The sequence below is a fragment of the Amborella trichopoda genome, chromosome 8 (genome assembly GCF_054954075.1).
Source record: "Amborella trichopoda isolate Santa Cruz 75 chromosome 8, AtrichopodaSantaCruz75HAP2 v2.0, whole genome shotgun sequence".
NCBI lineage: Eukaryota > Viridiplantae > Streptophyta > Magnoliopsida > Amborellales > Amborellaceae > Amborella > Amborella trichopoda.
The window spans coordinates 15,384,777-15,406,692 of NC_142343.1; positions in this window are offsets into that span (position 1 = coordinate 15,384,777).

The following is a 21,916-nucleotide window of genomic DNA, read 5'->3' on the forward strand; positions in this document are numbered from 1 at the left end:
GCTAAAAAGCCCTCAGTCTCTCACAATATCACGTTCTAAATTTTTCTCCCCCTCTCTCTCTTCCTTAAAGAAGAATAACTTGAAAATCTATCTTTTTCTCTCTCTAAATCGTGGGGAATAGAATGTTTGGCGACTGTGGGGGTTTTGCAGAAAGCGTCAGTTTATTTTATTCAGAAATGGAAAGCCGCTTTCCAAGAGGATGAGGAAAATAAGAGATCGGAAGCCGCCACCGTATGATGCGATCGTCTTGTCCTATTTAATGCTCGCTTGATCCTTATCATTACAATGGATTTATTCCCATAAATGACTGTGTACTGCCCTTACAGTTAAGGGAGGAGATCAGAGAATTGGGTCCCCTTCGTTATTGAATATTGGTTTGATTAACGTCGTAGCTAAGGCGCCGTTTCGATATCGAGAGAATTCTGGTGATAGGTTTACATTGGAATCGATTTCTTCGGAATTGGTGTCCAGGAGATAGAGTTTGTCTCCAGTTTGGATAGTACCTGATCGATATGCATGCCCGCTATTTGGATTGACCGGAATAAGTGAATCCATAAAAATTCAATTACAGTTTTTGTATTATTATTTTTTTATATTCAACTTCATAAATATGTGTTCTTCATATTCATTTCAAATTTCAATGTTATTTTTTAACCATGATGAAAGCTTTTTTTTTTTTTTTTTTCTTCTTTCTATTGTATCCTTATATATAGGTATCTTACATACCAAATATTCTATTATCGTCAATGTTTTTGGAAAATCATGAAGTTATATACTTTGTTATTTTGAAACTTAGAATTAAAATATCTCTAATTCTTATAGGGCAAACAACATAGGCTGTGAAAAAGAAAGAACAAATAAAATTATTCCAATATTTATTAGATGGACTATTGAACTTTTTACTCTTAATTTTTTGTCTTAGTTGCAAAATGTCCATCAAAAACACATGATTGTTTTTCTAAGAGATTTGCAATACCATCTCTTTTTTCTTCTTTTTTTATGTCTTTACTTGCTGGAATTAGATCCCTCTTCTTATTTGCGCCACCATCGCCTTTTATTCTTTATGTCTTTGCTTATTGGAATTAGTAGATCTAAGGTTCATTTACCTAAATATAGGGTTCTTAAGACAGAGGGATTTTAGATAGGGTATACTAGGCTTTTTTTTGGGATTGGATGTGAATTTCTTCAGTTTTCTAATTTTGGGATCTCCTAAGGTAGAATTTGGGTTTTAGGATTTTTTGGGAATTTATTTTTGGATTGGAGGAGAATTTATTAGTTTTCTAAGGTTTTGAGATCTCTTAAGGTGGAATCTGGGTTCTGAGATTTTTTAGGATTTTCCTAATTTTTTTAGAATTTCCTAAGGATTTTTCCTAATTTTGCATTTTTTTTTTTTTCCTAATTTCAAGAATTGTGTCATATTTTTTAAGGATTTCTAATCTTTTTCTTATTTATCTTTTTTGGGTAGGCTTCAAGTGGGGATATTTCTTATTTCTTTTGGATTTTTTAGATTTATCCGAATTTTTTGGATTTATCCTATTTAAAACGTGTTTTACTGCATCATTGGGTCGTGCCTGCCCGCACCGTGGCCTGATATTTGTAGGGTTACATAGGGACCAAATTGTAATTTTTTGAACAATTGCCCCTCAGGCTTTAACTTTCTAACCGAAGTCTGATTCAGGTGATTCTTGTACCTTTGGAAGGATTGTGACATTCTCTATAACTCGAAACCAAATTTGGTTAAATTTAAGATATTTTTGAGAAATATGCAAGGCTAGGACTTTACGGTCTCGGTTTCAAGTTTTTGGGTGTCCAATCAGTATTCGAGTCAGTTTTCTGGGTTGACTGTCTAAGGTCATTATGTGAGGGTATTGAGATATGATTTTGAGATAATTCTATTGGGTTTAGGTCAACTATGGTTTATTAGTGTTTATGTGGTCATTTGAACTCAGAGTCAAGGTTTTTAGGAATTTCCTGAGCCATAATTTTGGGGGGTGTCTACAATTGCCCCTCTTTGGCATTCACTTGAGGCACCAAATGAATAGCAAAGAAGTAGACACCTGAGACACAGTTGAAATGATTTTTTTCCCAAAGGATCATTCTTTTGAATCACCAATACCCTTTGGGCAGGCGATATGTTGATAAATATTTTCTATCCATAAGACATTGAACTGACACTACTATCTTTGAGTCAGTGTAGTTGAGAAGTCTCTAGCAATCAGGATCCAAAATGACAATCAGTAAGAACCGTGCTATCTTTGAGCCAGTGAAATTCCTTATTGTAGTCACTCCAATCTTCAACTTTAGACATTTTTCTTGGGGTCAGATTTTCAAATCGAATGGAAGTTTGATTTAGAAAAAATAATGGGATGATGAACTCTTGGCTAATTGAACTTCTTGTTCACCTTCAATTCTGATTCTTGAGGTCCATAGGTTCGCCTTTCAGTTTGGAACCTATGTGTTGGTCTTTTTCTTTTTTTCCCAAGGGTTTGCAAGTATGACACTCTAGGATTTGATGGCGGCAGAAACATCATGTCCAAGCCTCCATGAAACTCAGTCGGATTTTACAACATTTTAAAAGGTTTTGAAAATATATTGAATTTTGAAACAGAAACAAAGTTTCGAGCTATAATTTTAACCAAAGAAATTAAGGTTTTTGAAAATTTCACGAAACACATAGGGAAAATTTTGAAGATAGATGAGAAATTCGGAAACTAGGTTTGGTAAGAAGTTTAGGTTCATTCTACAATGGAGCTCTCTAAGAAGTTTTACATCATGCAATGATGGACGTTCTTGTACTTGCCCTGACTCTTTTGCATAGCACAAGTTTGATGTTCATATTGGATTGGGAACCCAGTCTTTTTGTCGTCATCGAGATTAGACTTCTTCCTGTATCGGTTCTTTTACATCACACGAGTTTGATGTTTTGACTGTGATTTTCTCGACTGCTTTACGTCGTATGGGTTGAATGTCCTCATGTCTCACTCTTTTGAAACTGACTTCATTCTCTTCTAAGTATCAGATCTTTTGACTTTCATTTTCTTTTCTTAATCCTGGGACAGTTTTCTCCTGCCCTTGTTTTTTTCTTTTTTCTTTTTTTTTTTGAGTATTTTCTTCTTTTTGCATTTTTTTTTCTTCCTTTTTTTTGCAATGGGTGCAAAACCCACAAACCATATTATTTTTCTTCATTTTTCTAGGCTTTTTATTTCTTTTTTTTTTGGGGGGAACCCTAAACAGACTTGGGATCAATATAATTTTTTTTCGAGTATGGACTTGACGAGCCTTTGCATAGGATCTTCAAAACGACGAATCATCGAGTACTTTTCATCTTTCAATCATGACTCTTTGTGACACACCTCAAGGGAGAGTTTTTCTTGATTTTCTTTGCAAACCGGGGTCTTGGATAATGTCGAATATTGCCCTTGAGTGTTCAAAATCCCCTTAGACTTCCAATTTTGTTCCTCCACTTCCCTTGCCCTTTGAAGTTCAGATAGTCGAGGTTTTTCATATTTACTTGGATTGATGCCTTTACATTATATTGCTTTCTAACACCATTCTAATTTGAGAAGAGAATAATTTCTAGAGATGTTGAAAAAGGGATGGAAAAGATCGAGAAGTTATTTTTTCTATCGGCCCGAGGTCCCTTCGGGTGTTCAGCCTAATGGCATTTCTTCCAATGCTAGGGGTTCTTTTCGAATTTTCAGCCCGACGGATCCATTTTTGTTTTTTTTCCTTCTTTTTTTTATCTTTTTTAATCACTGTTAGAGTCCCTTTCAGTTGTTCAACTCGGAGACCTTTTTTCCAACGCTCGGGATTCCTTTTGTTTTTGTCATCTCGAACGAATTTTTTTTTTTTTCTTTTTGCTTTTTGAAGAGTATGAAGAAAGAGAAAGAGATGAAGAAGAGTCAATGGTGTTTTTTTTCTTTTTGGTACTTCGTCTTAGAAAACAGATAAGAACTCGCTCATCCTACCTTCTTCCAAGTGGTAAGGAGGTCCTAGTCTTGGTAATTCTTAAATTTACCTTGCCGTGATTGGTATGTGATACTTCCTTGATAGCAATTGTTGAATTCTTATAGTGTCTTTCCTCCTTGAATCGCTTCCCTCGAGCCTTGATCTTCATATTCGGAGTTACTCTCAGCTTCATAGTCCTCCAATCTCTTACTTGGTTGGCTAGGTTCATTTTTTTTTTTTCTTTTTTTTCTCTTTTTAAGAGTGGTATTTCTTGAGGTACATAGCATAGATAAGATCATTCAATTCTCGTCCTTCAATGTTCCGGAGTTTGTAGGCATTGCCTGGATAAGTTTGAGTTACGACATATGATCCTTCCCAATTATGCTTGAATTTTCCTAATAGGTGAGGATTCACTGTCGAATGGAAAAACGTTTTTAGAACTAGATCTCGAAGTTTGAATTCTCAAGGTATCAACTTCTTTCGGTATGCTCTCTCAATTATGTGATGATATTGGACGCTTCAAAAATATGAATTGCCCTATGAAAAGGGGTATTTGATGTTTAAAAAAGACAACATAATTTAAAACATGCTGAGATTCTAATCAAATGCTTTATCAAAGGACAACACATTTGGAGCGAAATTCGCCCATGCATTCCATATCATCGAAAACATAGGTTTTTTATATTATATACTGAGAACAAAATAGTTCTAGGAGTAATCCCCTGTTACAATTTACATGAGGCCAACTACCTGTGATTGTAACCTTAAGACCTATACATTTGTTTATGATAAAACAAGACATACAAACATATGAAAGGAGATAACATTAGATGGGATATCAACCCATATACTTGATTTATAGCAGGGATGTTAATCCTACTTCCTTGTCCCTTTCAGAATACAGGCCTCAAGCGAGTATCTCAGAGCACAGAATCAATTTCTTTCTCTTTTCTCTCTCTTCTCTCACTCTATCTTAGTACTTGATCAACCTATGAGATATGTTCTCTCAAAGAGTACCTATCTCCAGGAAAAATATGCTTCTCATCTATTCACCTGGCTTTTATATCCTTGTTCCGATGATAACCTTCAATATCTTTTTTATAACCACCAAATATCATTTCCACTGTTGATTTCTTGATGATGCTTATCTTCTTCCTTGCTTTCACTCTGAATCTTCATTTGTGCTTATCTTCTATGTGAACTCAAACGAACGGATTTCGTGGATTTGAATTTGATATCAAGACTTCACGCAAGTTTAAAACCGCGGGTAAATCTCTCAACCCCAATCTCAATCTATGTGGTCAACCCTTAACCATACACGAATTCAAATTCATGCTCATCTGATGTGGCTAACCATCTCTCTTTTGAATTTTTAAATATGCAATATTGCGGATCAGTTGAGTTGTCCGATGACAAAGACCTGGACATATCTTCCCTTTTTATTACTCGTTGGTTTCCCTTTCTGTTCATCCCGCTGAATATACTTTCTTTTCTTCATAGAACATTTCCACACCTTTTAAGGGTGATCAAATCGAGGATCCAACAATCCTGATTTTTTGGGAAATTCCTCACATTACATGAGAAATTACAATTTCAGTTGTCGAATATTGTCCTGCTTGGAATGCACGAGACATGGGGCTTTGAAGCTCTAACCGTCGAGTTATCCAACCTCTGACAAATACAAAACTTTAAGAAAATGGTCACAACACTTCGACATAGTTTCTTTAGAGTCTTAATTTCGTCCCGAAGACATTAAGCTTCGGGTGTCAGTTAGGACATATCTGAACCGACGGTGGATACAGACATGGGTTAAGTCAGGTCCAAATATCACCCAAGTCATATCACTCTTAGACCTTAAGGCACATGAGGCCTTAATATATATATTTAGGAACTCACATCAATATATCATGACGAGGTTTCCTTTAAGCTCCATCAGTCAAAACCCCATTATTTCAACATACGATGGATTTTTTTTTTAAAGAGTCACATCACATTGTTATACATTATTTTTGACGTACTTGTATTCTCGAGTCACATAAGGAGAGAACCAGTAACAACCTAGTCTTGCAAGTACCCAAGATACCGCTAGACCATGGGAATACTACACAATAAGCCTAATACTTGTCAACCTTGAAAAAGCACTAAAATGACTTCAAAAGGCATTAAAATGGTAGTTTGAGATGCCAAAAGGACATTCACAAAGTTTCGTCACATTCTGATAAATTTTGAAATGATCAGGATGAAACTCAATTCTCAAATTCACCTCCTACCATCTTAAAAAGTGATCTTATAACTACGACCCTATTTTTGGGGCTTCAAAATAATACTAGAACATTGTCATTAGATTCGAAACATCGAAAAACACCCAAGGACCTAATTTGGACTCAATCGGACCTTCAAAGACCATTCTGGGCCCAAATTACCATAAAATGATAGGTTTTACACTATTGCGATGTGGCCTCGGTGAAACAGTTTTCATTTTTGGAAATTGTGTTTCCACCCCTCGGGATACTTTTCAAGTGCTCATAGCTTACTCGTTTGGAATCAGAACAGGCTCAAATTCGGACAAGAGTTAGGTCTCGACGACCCGGCCTTTTTGATATATGGTACGAGTCATGTGTAGCCCGAGACAAGAGAATCTTTACAAATAAGATGAGCCTAAAAGCATGAAAATAAAAAATTTGAAAGAAGACATCTCGTACTTCATGATACTTCATGAGTCATAACTTGAGGTCTGGATATTGGATCGTTGCAAATATGGGTCCATTGTGACCGCATTGAAAAGGGGTACAGTTTGGTATAATTTTTGTATTCAACTGAAGGACGGATAACCCGAATTTCAAGGTTGAAAATGGCAAGATTTCTCGGTCACCGGAATCACACATTTTGGAAACTTCCCAAATTTGGTAATTGGTCAAACAGAAACCAAATCGAACAAAGCTTGATGTGAAACGATTGTGACGATGACCTCTTCAATTCAAGATAAAAAAGTGGACTCAAAACATCACGGATTGTACTGTGGTGGCAGTTGAACTTTATGGATTTGGTTGGATTTTTCCCTTCGAAAAAAGTTTGTTTCAAGATGATCATAGGACATCAAAATGTTCAAAACGGATCAAGCATCAATCCTACGACAATGGATCGTCCGAGCCACTGCCACAAACATAAGAAAAATCTCTCGAAGTCTAGTAATGGCGAGAGGCTCCTCAAGGAGGGATGATTTTGTCATTAGCCCAAAATATTTAAGGGGTATTTTGTTCATTATGTCCAAAAATGGGATTTTATTTTAATTCATTTAATGTGTAATTTTCAGCAGTTTGGCTTAGTTTTGAGCATTCCACCCATGTTTGGGGGTTTCTCTATATAAACAAGCTTAGGTCAATTGTAAAAAGGCTAGATCATTTGTTAATGAAATGGAGACGTGAAGCTTGCTTTGCCTCTAACCCTTGGATCCAATGGTGAGGAGGGAGAACATTTTTGTAGAGAGAGAAACTACCCTTACCCTATAGACCATGGTCCATGCTCCCTAGCCTACCCTAGTCTACCCTATGGTCCATGCTCCCTAGCCTACCTTATGGTCCTACCTTGTGGTCCACAGTCCCTAGCCTACACTCTAGCCTACCCTATGGTCCATGCACACTAGCCATCACCCTAGCCTACCCTATAGTCCATACTCCCTAACCTACACCCTAGCCTACACCATAGCCCATATGCACTAGCCTTGACCAAGTCTACCCTCTCTCTCTCTCTCATATGCAAGCAAAGGGGTCGGAGGTGGTGCACCTAGGCTAGGTCACATCTCAAACCCATTTTCTCTCCTCTTGCCCCTCTCTCTCCTTCCTCTTTCTCTCTTTACCTCGTTCCTTCCACACAACAAACCGAAGCAGCAGCTACTTGTTGCTCCTCTCCCTCTCCACACTCCTTCATTGTGCATGGAGCTACAACAAAACCTACGACTCTATCACTTGTGGCTCTGTACCTGCATCTCTATCCCTGCAGCTCTGTCCCTACGGCTCTGTCTTTACAACTCCGTTCATGTAGCTCCGACACCTATAGCTCCATCCCTGTAGCTATGTTCCTGCAGAAAAACCTGCGGCTCCGTTACTTGTAGCTCCGTCCCTGCAGCTCTGTTCCTACAACAACCTACATGCAGCTCCATCCCTACAGCTCACACCCTCTCACTCATACACTCACACCACATAGTCTCACACTCTCACCGCCACACTCACACTCACACTCGCATATTACACACTCTTATTTCACTATCTTACGCACCCCTTTTACACACTTCCAATCGCACTTCACCCATCTGCACCTACATTATCTTGAACACGCATCCATCACCCCTCTAACACTTAGTTTAGACTCAAAATTTACCATATTACCAATAGAATGAGACCCTAAAAAGTATACCCTGAAGGCCATTTTTAGTGTGTGGATCCAAGTGCTGCACGGGAAAGCGAGGGAGCTGAATTCAAACCGCGTTGCAAGGACAGCCGAAGGACTTTCGAGATGATCTAAGAGGGCGAATCACTCGTATGCATCCCCCAAAACCAACACAGCAAGGTAGGTGCTTGAGCCCTTCTTTGTCGATTAAAATCTCTCTCTTTGTTGGTTCCTATCCTCACTATAAGCACACGCACGCACAAGCGCATGTGCCCCGTGGTTGTTTGAAAGAGGATTCCTCTAACCGGGTCAACCCATATTCGGATCGACCACGGGACAATGAGAAATCAGGCCTGACCAACTGGCGACTCCACTAGGGATGCGCCACCTTATCGTTGGTTCAGTTTTCTCACAAACCTCCACAACACTTAATTCACACTTAAAAAATGGCTTTGAGGTTTGCTAACTCTTCCTATTACCAGGTTGGGGACTTCATGATCCCCACACCCGTTAACATATCCCTTGGGGGTAAGGTTTATCAACCTACATCTCCCTCCCTTCTTTTGCGAAGCAACCAAACTGCTCGTACTCGGGCTCCGGCCCAACCCAAGACGAATAGAGGTTCTCGAACCCCTTACTCCCCCTCTACCGGCATTAACGGCTAGTTCGTTGATGCCGAATGCATGGGTGGTTTTAAAACCACCACTTCTCATACTCACCCAGCTACTGGTGGACCTTCCACAAGTCTCATGTCTAAGAGTGGCCTTAAAGCCACTCCCCCTTTTCTCACAATTGGCCCTTCTAAAGCTGTTGCTTCTGTGGGTACCAAGAAGGTCACCCCCAACCCTTCTATCCACATGCTTGCTACTCATATCGGCATCGCATCTCATACACCCCAAATCGGTGGTTCAACCGCTGGCCTAGCTTAGTCGAAGGACCACAAGGTCACTTGACACACTTTCATATCCACTACGATTAACGGCTTAGCCGTTGGTTCGTTTTCATGGGGCAAACAAAAAGCCACCCTGAGTCTCTCACACACTCTGGGTCTCTTGGGACCCAGACCCACTATTAAGAGTGGCTCTCAAACCACACCAATTATATTGCATACTATTCACTCAGCTCGGGGAAGCTCAAATGGCATCCCCCAAAGAGCACACGATCAACGACCCAGTCGTAGGTCAAATGCACGCATATATTTGCATGCAAACAATGGTGTCCATAAGGTCACTCCAATCACTAAGGTCGGCATCCCAAAGGTCGGACCTTCTACCTCACTAAGGGTTGGCCCCCAAGCTGCCCTAAACACTTCTTCGGACTCTACACACACAAGTGGTCTGACATTTCCCCTAGTTTTGAGGGAAAATGTGAAAGGAGTCCAGAGGAACTGCTCACCTTTGCTCGGTGGCAGTTCTACTTGACCATCAAGAAGGGAAATAATGGTCAAGCCCGGATATGGGGTTGGGAGACCAAGATGCTGAAAGCCCGACTTACGAGCAATTCTTCCTCTCAAAAGGAAAACCACTTCTTTCTCCTTGCTACCCTTGCCACCAATGACATCAAAGAAGCCTGCCACATGATACAGGTCAAAGAGGTCACTCGAGGCATAGTGGGGCCAGTGATATATAAGGTATGAAGTCTGGCTCGGGGCAAAGAAGAGCCTACAAACAGGGCTGATCGGACTTGGTTCTCGACAGGGTCAGGACGAGAACCCTCTCTCGGACAACTGTGGGGTCGCTCGAGTGGGGAGATAAGGGTACGTACTGGTGAGGGGCTCTTATGGGCGGATACGCACCAACAATGAGAGAGATTTTTGTTAAGGTGGGAGCGCTTTGGGGTGCTAACCTCGCCGCTTGGGGTTCGGGGCACACGTCTGGGCAGCTGGCCCTCTTAGAATAGTTACGAAGCCCTCCAGCTGTGTACCAGCAAGCTTTGGACAAAGACTCTCTTCAGACTCACAACCTCTCTACTCTCTCTCTCTCTCTCTCTGTCTCTCTCTGTTAGTTGGGACCGGTATGGGATCCGACTATCCCTCCTTATGATTATGGCCTCGAAGGAGGTGTTGGCTGGCCAATAGAGGAGGATGAGAGAACCCAAGGGTCAGTGCCCATGGGTTCAATCACTTCCGCACGACTGTTGATGACACGGGTAGTTGTGCAGGGCGGACAATGTGTTGTGTAAAGGAGGGGGGGGGAGAGAGAGAGAGAGAGAAGGGCTAGGGCTTGACCTGGTTTAGGAGAGAGAAAGAAGGAGTCTGTGCACTTAGGGTTATTTTTCTCTATCAAAGTTTTCTCTCTCCTCTGGGCTGAACTAAGGAATCAGAAGCTAACGACAAGCATAATGCCTCTGTTTTATAATACCCAGCCCAAAGGATTTTTCCAACCTTCTTGTTTACAAGTAATTTAAGCCTTCTTACATAGAGGATTCACTGAACAGGGGTGAATGCTAAAAAAACAAAACTTAATTACGATTTAAGAAATTGGGAGTAAATCATAAAATTAGACGCAATGATCAAAATGTCCCTGAGATCTTTTCAGTTAATGACGAAGCCGTCCTTGCATGCAGGTTGTTCAGCCATGGCCAGATTTTGGAAGCTTTTTCTACAACTTGGGGCAATGGTTCAGATGATTCGTCAGTATATCTTCGATGTCCTTGTGACCCTGTGCATCTTGATGTTTTTTATTAGTGTTGTGGTGGCCTTTTCCCATGGGGTGGAAGTCCGGCCAGATTTGTGAACTTTGTTTGCCAATGCACTTCGACCTATGATGTCCTGGCTCCTTGGTTTGGCTGATTTGGTCCTGGTTTGCATTTTTGCCTAATTTGGGAGGTCACTGGAAAGAGGGATTTTGACAATTGGGCAGATTTACTTCTTTTGTGACCTGGGGACTTGCATTCATCGGAACTTGGAGTAAATGCAAGAGTTATACCAGTTTGCAGCTCTTCGCGAGGCAGTTGCATTGAACTTGTCCCCACAGTGATCCGATGCTTGGATGTTGAGTTGTGCCTAACTGGATTCAAGGCTTCTTCTTCTTCTTAAACCCTGGTTTCTCTAATTTTGCGGGCACCTTCTTTTTAGAAGAAGTTAGACTCTAGGTCGCGCTATAGCGGGTGCCTTAGGTCAAAATGACGAGGCTGGCGTGATCTAAAACATATCTAAATCTGGCTCCTTCCTAGTTTCAATGGAAGGTGCCATGGGTTCTTGAAGCTGCTGTCGAAACACAATGTCGCGATCTCCATGTTTGGGGACTGGTTTGGTGAAGCCGCACCGCGCTAGTGTGAAACCCGCATGCTGTGACGCTGCATGGGCATTCGTATGGTCCGATTGAGCCTAAATTTGGTTCCCATGGGTTTTTTGACATTCTGAATGCGATGGCAGTGGTCTAACATAATTTTGAAGCCGCTAGCATAGGGATACAATTGTAAGGTCCTTCCTTGGTGCGATGGCATCATACCCAAGTCATAAGGCTTGAGGCTTATTTTATGACACAACTTCGGCCTGTCAGTGTCTTGTTTACCCGCAGGGCCAGGCTATTACTGGCTCTCTCTTTGTTCACTTGGGAGATGTAAGTATGTCAAAAATGATGTACAACAACTTGCCCCCGACGGATGGTGCGCTTCGAGAGAAGCGAGAAGTGCAACATTCAGAGTGAAAACTTTATCGTCGAAGTTCATCTAGCGAATCCTCACTAAGGCATGTTTATTTCCTCTCAAAAAATATTTTTACTTGAACATCAGCATCGGCGCAGTCCTTTAGGGGTAGACCTTGCTGAGCTTTTCCCTTGACCAGGGGGTGACGAAAGTGGCTTCTAGTGGATTGGTGTCTTGTTGAGGGGCTTTCTTTGGGTTTTGCTAGAATCCGTTTTTTGGGAGAACGCACTGATAGACTGCCTTATGTGGGATTATGACTCCGTATCAACGAGAACTCCTGGTGGTCTAGCTGGTGAGTGCCTTTTTTTGTGGGCTATATCCCAACCTAACTGGTAAAAAAAGAGAGTCAGTGAGTGCCTTTTTTGTGGGCTTTATCCCTTCATGGCTAGAAAGATTTGGTGCTCCAGTTGGCGGTTCCTTTTTTTTGGGCTTTATCCCTGACCGGCGGAAGCTCCTAGTGGTCAAGCTAGTGAGTGCCTTTTTTTTGTGGGCTTTATCCCAACCTTGCTGGTAAAACAAAGAGCCAGCGGGTGCCTTTTTTGTGGGCTTTATCCCTTCCTGGCTAAAAGGATTTGGTGCTCCAGTTGGCGGGTGCCTTTTTGTTGGCTTTATCCCTGACCAACGGAAGCTCCTGGTGGTCCAGCTGATGAGTGCCTTTTTTTGTGGGCTTTATCCCAAGGGTGCCAGCAGGTGCCTTTTTTGTGGGCTTTATCCCTTCATGGCTAAAAATATTTGATGCTTCAATTAGAGGGTGCCTTTTTTGTGGGCTTTATCCCTAACCGACAGAAGCTCTTGGTGGTGAATTGTTTTTAACAAGCAGGGTACCTTTTTGGTTCCCATCCTATTTGGGTCCAGACGGGGGCTTTTTTGTGTGACTTGCACTGAAGAGTCTAGACTTGATAGGGAGGGTTCCTGAGGCTGTCTCTTTGTTGAGGATTCTTCACCCTGATGCCGATGATGGATGTTGGAGGAGGGCACTGGGGCCAAAAAAAAATTTGAGTGGCAGAGGGGCCAGAATACTTGATGGCACAGGAGCACAAGGGCAGGAATTTTTTGATGGCAAAGGGGTCGAAATGTTTTATGGCACAGAGGCCAAAATTTTTTGTAGCACAGGGGCCGGAATTTTTTGATAGCTCAAGGGCCGGAATTTTTGATTGCACAGGGGCCGAAATTTTTGATGGCACAGGGGCCGAAATTTTTAATGGCACAGGGGCCGAAATTTTTTATGGCATAGGGACCGAAATTTTTTATGGCACAGGGGTTGGATATTTTGAAGGCACAGGGGCAAGTTATGGCACAACGGTCGATTTTTTTTTAGGGCTGATTGGTTCAAGCGCCCTTTGCAGGTTTTCACTCGAACCAGGTGGGAGTGGCGCCACACGAGTGGTTTTTACCAAGTCCTTTTGTCAAGGAATTTTTACCCATGACTTCGAGGTCACGTCCGCCCTTTTGATTTCCATTTTTACGCATGGCACCTTTGCGAGTTTATCCCATGCCCGGTCTTCTTCATTTCAAGACTCTTTTACTCATGGCTTCATGGCCATGGCCGCCTGTCATTTTTACTCATGGTGCCCTTGCGGGTTTTGCCGTGCTCATTTTTAAAAATTTTGGGTGATTTTACCTAGAGCCTTGGTGGCTATGTCCGTCTGAAGCTCTTTTTCTTTTACTTGCGATGGTTGCCATCGTGCCTAGCTTCTCTTTTTTCTTTTTTTTGAGGGGCGCACTAGAATACTGAACCTTGCAGATGTGGCATGGAGGTGCTGATGAGCTACCGGTTGATGTGACTGAGGTGAGGTGCGGTGTTGCCTCGAAGGGTGAGATTTTTGTGACCCTAGCTAGATGTGTCCACGCAAGCTAGAGCATTAGTGCCTGTGAGGGAGGATTTTGATCCAGGTGGGATGTGCCCATGTAAGGTAGAATGTTGGTACCCGTGAGATCAGAAGTGTTGATGCCCGCGGGGGGTGAGGTGTTGATGCCCGCTGGGGGTGAGGTGTTGATGCCCGCGGGGGGTGAGGTGTTGATGCCCGCAGGGGGGTGAGGTGTTGATGCTCACGTGCGAAAACAGCGCACAATTGACGAAATGTCTTCAATTTGGCACGAGGGCAGAGAGAATGACACTTGGAGGATGGGGTGGTGGAAGAGATCTGACATGCGATATGTCGATGATGATTTATTAGCAGCAGGGCGGCGAAAGATTCGATCGTGATGCTTCGGTAATGCCGCTTGGGAGGCGAGGCGTCAGACGGTTTAAATGGTCGTGGAACAAGGTGCGGTTGTGATGACACATGTCCACGTGGTTGGACGACGTGCTACTCAGGAAGCGGCGTGCTATGACATGTTGTTCGAGAAGCGGTGAGCTTTGATGATGGGCCTATGCCTGCTATAAAAAGAGCCTAGGACAGAGAGTGTGTGGGTAGCTCTTCTCCTCTTCTTTGTAAAATTCCTTGCTTGGCAACTCCTGTTGGTGGAGGGTACGCGAAGACTTTTCTTTCTTCTGTGCTTCGCCGGGAGGCCGGGGACTATGTTGGGACCAGCTGCCAGGTCCCAGCTTTTGGGGCATGTCTGAGCGTTAGGCATCTGGGTGAAAACATTTAACCTAGCCGAAGGTGGCAGTGGATCCATATTGGATGGCGAGCGCCTGGCATCATGGCTCCTCCGTTTGTACGGAATCCATGGCGTAAGGTCCACGGCCATGTGTAAGCGCTTGGATGGACCTTTTCTATGGGTGGAGGGGGCATTTCGCTCAAACGTTTTGTGTGTATTGCCCCTCAAACAGCGCACGGCTCTTCACCTTCGTGAGGTGGAGAGAAAGAGGAGACGAAGCCCACTGTCTTCTTCAAGTTTCACTTGAAGAGAGTGATATCGCCCCTTAGAAGATACCACCGTCATGAGAAGGTGGCAGAGCTCTTGAAGGGAGTGGATTTATCTCAGAATGGATGTACTTCCTTGTAGTTGATAATTAGCTGTAACCACAATTTGTAATCCTTTTTGTTGAATTAAAATGAAATAAAATCATCCCTTGTGTTGAATTTTCTTTCTTTGCCTTATGCGCTTATGTGTGCAGCCATCACGCCGCTTTTCTTTCCTTGGCTCAGTTCTTATCCCTGATGATGATGAGGATAAGAAATGGCCGATGGAACACTCAACTTGCCCGTGGGGCAACTGCCGCCTCCCGTGACTTGGTTGTTGGAATGCCCTTGCAGGTTTTCGTCCCAACCTTTGGGGTATTCACCATTTCTGATTATTGTAAGGACCCCGCGTCATCATTTTTTTTTGGGGGCCACGGAGGTCTTATGTGTGTGTAGGCAGGACAAGGAATGAAGTCCCCTAGCCCACCGAGTGTAGTGGCACGTGAGTGTGCACCAATTTTTTTTTTATGGGCCTCGGATTTGCACGGGCCAAGAGGGAAAGGGTTACGTACCTAAGCGGCGTTTTATTGGTGGTAGGTACGCCATTTTTTATGAGCCACATCATGCATGCAGAGCAGTAAATGAGAGGGCTGCATTGGCATGGTACGACAATGTGATTACTTGGCCTCATCGCTTCCTCAGGAAGGAGCGTGACTTCTACATGTGTGGCATGTCACTTCGCATGTTGTTCGTATGTCCATACCTCTGAGTCATGCAATATTTCGCTCATGCGATGTTTCAGTTCGCGTGCTAGTCATGCTTCGATGTCATGTTTTCGATGCTTCGGCTTGCGTGCGGAAAGTGTTCTCTGCTAGTTGGGCCATGCGTCATGCCACCAGCTTTTGCACGATGCGCCTTCCTTCGTTCCTTTCTGGCTTTAAAAAAGGAAGGGAGCTACTGTTTGTTCTTACTCAGGACCTTTATTCCAAGTAAGAACTCAGTGCCTCTTGTACCTTCTGCTCAAGCCTCCTTTTCGCCGTCCACCCTTGGAGAATGATTTGTTGCTGCTTTCAGTCCACAAACAACTATGACTAAATCTAGCTCGACTCCTCCTCCAAGTGATATTGTTTCCTCGCTGGCTCTTGGTTTTCTTCTTGGGTCTGGCCCTTTTTGTTCTTTCTTTTGGCAGCGGCCAAGCGTATGAAAGTGGAGGCATCACAAGTTTCGTCTCCTCCCTCGGTAATGCTGTCGCTGATTGTCGTTGAGGCTGAGGGAGAAGACTTGGGTGCCGATGTGGCGACCTCAGTGACCCCTACTCCTGTTGAATTAAGGTTACCACGGAGAGCATAATCTGGCCCGGCTATCTCGTCTTTAGTGCCACTAGTGTCGTCGAGTTTTGAAGAGTTTGCATCAATGGCGCAGGAAGAGGAGCGCTCATCTAAGCACTGTGCAGACCTCCACACGTCTTCAACTCTCATGGACAGGGAGACTACACCTGATGCTTTGCCCTCTACTTCTGCTGGTCCTGTGGCCTTAGCCCACACAACACCTAATTCTGGAGAGCTCATCCTGAGGCGCATGGTTCGAGTGGGTCTCCAAGGGTTGAGAGAATGTGTTCTTTCCAACCTTAAGAGGGAGATCGAGGTTGTCAAGGTTTGCATGACGAGCTTAGAACCCACGCACCTTGGAGAGGAGGTATTCGAACAACTGAACGAGTTACTGAGGGATCTCGAGTCCTGGGGTTCCGTAACCATCCTCAGCTGGATTGCAATACCAAAAATCCTTGACGCTTGCATAGCCTCTATAAAAGAAAGGTTAGCGAAGGAGCAAACCTTCCTGCAGGATTACGAGAAGGAGAGGGAGCAGCTTTCTGCTAGCCCTCTCGCTCGATCGCGGAGGAGGTCGAACTCTCTTGTCAGATTGCGGCGTGGAGAACAAAATCGCATCCTTGCAAACCCGCGTGGCTAGCTTGAGAGCTCACTGACACCAGAATAGGGAGGCGATGGCCATGAGATCACGCAGATTGGTGCGTTCGATGTGGAGAAACTCCTCAGTTTGTCTGAGAGGGCCATGAAGCGTGTTTCTCTTTATGAAGAGATGAAGCTGACAGCGTTGGAAGATGCACTGGTTTTGAGGGTGAAGATGCTTGAGTTGCTTGACCTCTTCTGAAGGCCTTTTCCTTTTTTCTTTTTTTTTTCCTGCGGGCTTTAGGAGACCGCCAAAATTTTGTAACCCTCTTCATGTATGAATAAGATGGCCATTTTATCTTATTCTTGATACTCAATTTGCTGACGTCTTGATTTCGCGCTCTTGCTTAGATATTTGTCTCCACCTTTAAGAAAATGAGGGGATGAACCTAAAAGCCTACTGGGGAGGCATTTGAGCACCATCATGTTTGTCGTGAATGCCCGTTAGGGTTTTCGCTCATTATTTTATTTTTAGTATTATTTTTTTGAGGTGGTAGTTTTAGAGTCATACCGCCATGACTATAAGGAGGCGAGTTTAGGGTCTTGCCTTCGAGACCACGAGTAGAGTGTGTTTTTACGACCTCTTACTCCCATGAGGTATACCCCGGGCGGTCCTTGTAGTAATGTATTGACTTCCCACGGGGAAGTTAATTTGCCTCGGGTTGAAGTCATACAAGGTAGGAAAAGGGTGAGAGGACGGTGCCTCGATAGGGCATTGAGGAGGCTCGACGTTCGGTTTGAGTCGCCGGGGCTTTTTTCAGTTTTCCCACTTTTCTTTAGGAGGCCAGGGTTCTTGAGCTCAGGGCACTGGCGCCACATCTTCATGGCGAGCTGACTCTCTTTCAATGTTCCTAACCCTTCCGCAGCGATGGTATACCTCTCATGGTGTGGGCACCTCTGCTAGGGTGTACGAGGCGGAGGTCTCAGGATTGCTTAGTGCGGGGCTTCAAACCCGTTCTATCCTCTGATGAGGTTGGGGCCCCTCATCAGGCGTTCTGCCTACAAGTGGAGGTTGTCCGCCAATTAGGACTATCCAGCAGCCTTGGAGGTATCCTTGGAGGATGGTTCTGAACCCATGGCAATGGCCTAAGTTGTGACCGCTCCGTTGATGGTAGCGGCACCATAGGCTTCGGTCTTTACCTGCAGTTCATCCCTATTTCTTTGCGGAGGAGGGCACTATCATCTCGCGCTACACCAATATGTCGAAGACGGCGAGAAGCTAGCAAGGTGGCAGTTCGATCGTGAGGATCTCCTCATCCGACTCCTCCTGAAGGGTGACCATATGGGAGGCTTCGGGGGTTTCGAAAGCCTTCTTGAGGTCCTCGATGTTGATTTGCCCCTTCTGGATTAAGCTTTTGATGTAGTCCTTGAGCTGGAAGCAGTCTTGCACTGGATGGCCTAACATTTGGTGGGAGGCACAGTAGTTGGCGTGATTGACCCACCTGCCTGATCCAGCCATTTGCTGAGGGGAAGGACCACCGTGTCCTACTCGATCAGCATCTTTAGGAGGGTTGGCACCCATGCTTTGTCGAAGCTGTAATGCCAAATGAGCTTCTACCCTAACTCCTCGGCCCTATGGTAGCTTTGCGGTGGAGGAACCCGATTATAAGCCTATTTTTTGGGTGGTTGTTGTTGCCTCGCCTCCTGAATCCTCGGCTGTAGCCCTCGGAAGGTATCTAATGTCGACAAGAGTCCGAGGCTGACTCTTGGCCACAAACATGAAGTGGGTCACATGCTGTCGAGGTGAACTCGTGCCGTTGAAGATTGTTAGCCTCCCTTTTTGGTACCTGATAGGAAAGGGGACTTGATCAATGGAAGGCGGGTAGGGCTTCTGATACGAAACACTTTCTTGTGCTTTCGACACCCACAAGTCTTGGATGCTTTTGTTGATCATCTGCTGCCCGTCCTCCTGTGTAAACATCAACGGCGCCCCTTGAGCGGCTACGTCAGGTTGGACCTCAAAGGAGGTAGGAGGGAGTGGAGGCCTTGGTGTTGGAGCCGAAGGGGGAGGATGAGATCTTTTCTCCTCTCGAAGTGGTGGCTCGGGGGGAGAGTTTGTCTCTTGATGGGAACAGACCGTGAGCAAAGCATCTTTGATCCCTTTGAGCTTATCCAAGTTGTTGTTTAAGATTCTCAAAACGGCTCATCGAGTTTTCAGGTTCTTCTCCATCATGGCTCACCACCATTATCCAACAGGCTGGTCCGAGTAAGGTAATTCGACAGGAGGAGCGACCTTGGTTCTTTTCGTTCTCAAATTCAGCACTCCGAGTAACAAGGTATGGGCTTGCCCGATCTAAGCTCAAGATTGTTTCAGGGCCTGTGTAAGTACGGGCTCCGGATGACCTCGGGGTCAGGCTACTGTCAAGCCCGGCGCTTGAACGTCTTGGAGCCCTGGCTCGCCCTGGATGGGCGAGTGACGATCTAGGGATCGTGTCTCATCAACGGGTTATTGATGTCCTTGGGGCCGCAGGTCGGGCGAAGCTGGTTCGCTTTCGTGTGTCTCAACAACATTGGAGTGGGCTATGTCGTTGGTTTCGGGTTCCTCTGTGTCTTATAAAGGGTGGAACCGGTTTTTCTTTGGAGAGTCTTTTGTAACAAAAGATTCTACTTTCTGTGGGAGGGGCGAGACTTCCATCCCCCTTACTTGCTTGAGCCGCAGGTCTCGGTAGATCCTCCCCAAGAATCTGAAGCCATCCCAGCCTTCTTTTTTGCAGGCCTTCTCGACTGACGCACGAGCAAAGTTAATCAGCTTGGGCAAGGTGTAATGCCCGGGAAGGGGGGGACTTGAAGGTGGTGATGGTGGCCGGAGATCGCCTGACAGAGGGGCAGGATGACAGGTCGATGATGACGGTGTCCTCCTACTTCGCACATAGGGGCGAGGGCTAGCTTGCGGGTTCAAGGAGGGAGGAATAGAGAAGATGGAACTCGATGGGAACTTCTTCGAGTACCACACAATGGGTGGCTTGAAAGAATTTGGTGAAACGGGGGCCGCTTATGCTTCTTCATGGTCGACAACATCTTTGGATCTGCACGTGTGTGCACCATCGGTGGTGGTGTTTGGGGCAACCACGAGACCAACCCTTTGTGGGGTGAGGGGCGGAGAACTCGTGGTACCCTCCCATTTAGCTGGTAAGGCCATAGGGCCTTAAACATGCATGTGAACTTATTTAGGGGACTTTTGATTGTCTCAAAAGTCATGTATTCGTCGAGTCGTAGCCTTTGGGCTGCCCCAAACTAGAAGGTTAACGTCCGGGTGGACGGAGACCCGAAACGGTTGAAGAGAGGGGGATGGGCTGTCGCCAGCCCCAATTTTTTATTGTGACGATTGGACCGTCAGCAATAACATGTGTATGAGCGCGCGGCGGTCGGGCAGCCGCGAGAACTAGCATGGAAGCCGCCAGTGTATGCTGTGTGCATGGGGGCGCCAGCATTGGAAATGCCCCTGTGAGACATAGGTGGGGTCACCTTTTGGTTACCTGCAGAGGTGATGGTCCTACTGGGACCCACCGGGAGAGGAGAAGTAGTGGCGCGAAGACCATGTTAGAGCATGTGACTTATGGAGTGTCCTCCAGTGACTGGGTGCTTGTGTGAGGGGGCGGCTATGGTGCCGTCGATGCAGTTGACATCAGGGGATGTTCCCTTTATGCTGGAAGAAGAGGGGCATGGAGCTTGAGCGACTGTGCCTCAAGTTTTTCTAGGCAGGACTAGGATACTAGGGCCATCCAGGTCGCTTGAGTAGGACATGGTGGAGGCAGAACCAGATGGTCTGCTCGCCCCAGGTGAGGTCGCAAATATGGGGATGTAGAAATCCCCAATCCGAACAAAGGAGGGACAGTGGGATCTCATAACAACATTAGAGAGAGCAGAAAGACACGTTGGTACCTGAAAACAGCCTAAGCCAATGATAGGGTGACATGTCTGGTTAGGTGTATCGATCTTGTCCTCCAGGTCGGGTTGACCTGGTGGCATGGTTCCGGGTTTGAGATGGACCCAGGACCTGAGATCGCTCTATCGGGAACCACGTGAAGAAGATGCGAGCAGGAGTACCAATTGATGGAATTAGGGTCGCAAGGCAGGACTCACCTTGTGTGGGTCCGTGATGTGCTTGGGCTAACTCGTGTGGGCACCCTCTTAGATCATGAAGAATGCCCCCCTTGGCCTATGGCCAGTTTAGAATCGCCTCCCTTGACCTGTTTTCTTCTTACCTGCAAAACACACACACACATTAGAGTATAGACAAGTGGGTCTGAGGACCCCACCTGGTCATAAGGTGAACACACACGTGCTTGTGTACTCGAGGGGAATGAAAGAAATAACATAAGGGAGTCCATGTCAATTCGACAGCCTTACGACGTCTTCTTAAGGAATGACTTTTAGTAAGATCCTATAGTAAGGATAGAAAGAAAGGGGTGAGATAGAAGAAAAAATAGAGAAAAGGAAGAAGGGTTTGAAGGCTAATGTGTCTTTCAACTAGTCCTTCAAAGAAAAATGGGATGTCCCGTTGGTTTGGCTTTCACCCAACTCTTCGGAGGCCATGAACCAAAATTTTTATGAAGAGAAGAAAAAGACGAATGAGAAAAATGATGAAAGTCGGCTTGGCTCTTGCTGAACCTTCGAATGAAGTCGTTTGACCTGACGGCTAGACGGGCGCAGTGACATGACTAGCACCATGACTGGTTTGGTGCTGCAGCTAGACGAGCACGGTAACTGGACCAGCACAGTGACTAAACTACTCGACGACAAGACGGGTTCGACGACTAATCTGAGATGATGGCTGGTCTTGCACGACAGTTAGATGGGCATTGTAACTAAATTGACACAATGGCTAAACTACTCGACGACAAGACTGGCACGACGACTGTCCTGACACGGTGACTAGTCTGGCACGGTAGCTAGACAGGCACGATAACTAGTCTGGCACAACTACTAAATTGCTCGATGTCAGGACTAGCATGGCAGTGCAAGGCACAACCAGCCTTCTAGTCAAATAAGCAAAAGAAAATGAGAGAGAAAGGAAATCATGCGCAGCAGTGTGTGCTGCCGCGCAGGGCAGAAAGTGGGAAAGAAGAAAGATGATGCTCGACAGTGTTCAGTGTCGTGTGCAACAGTCAGAGAGAA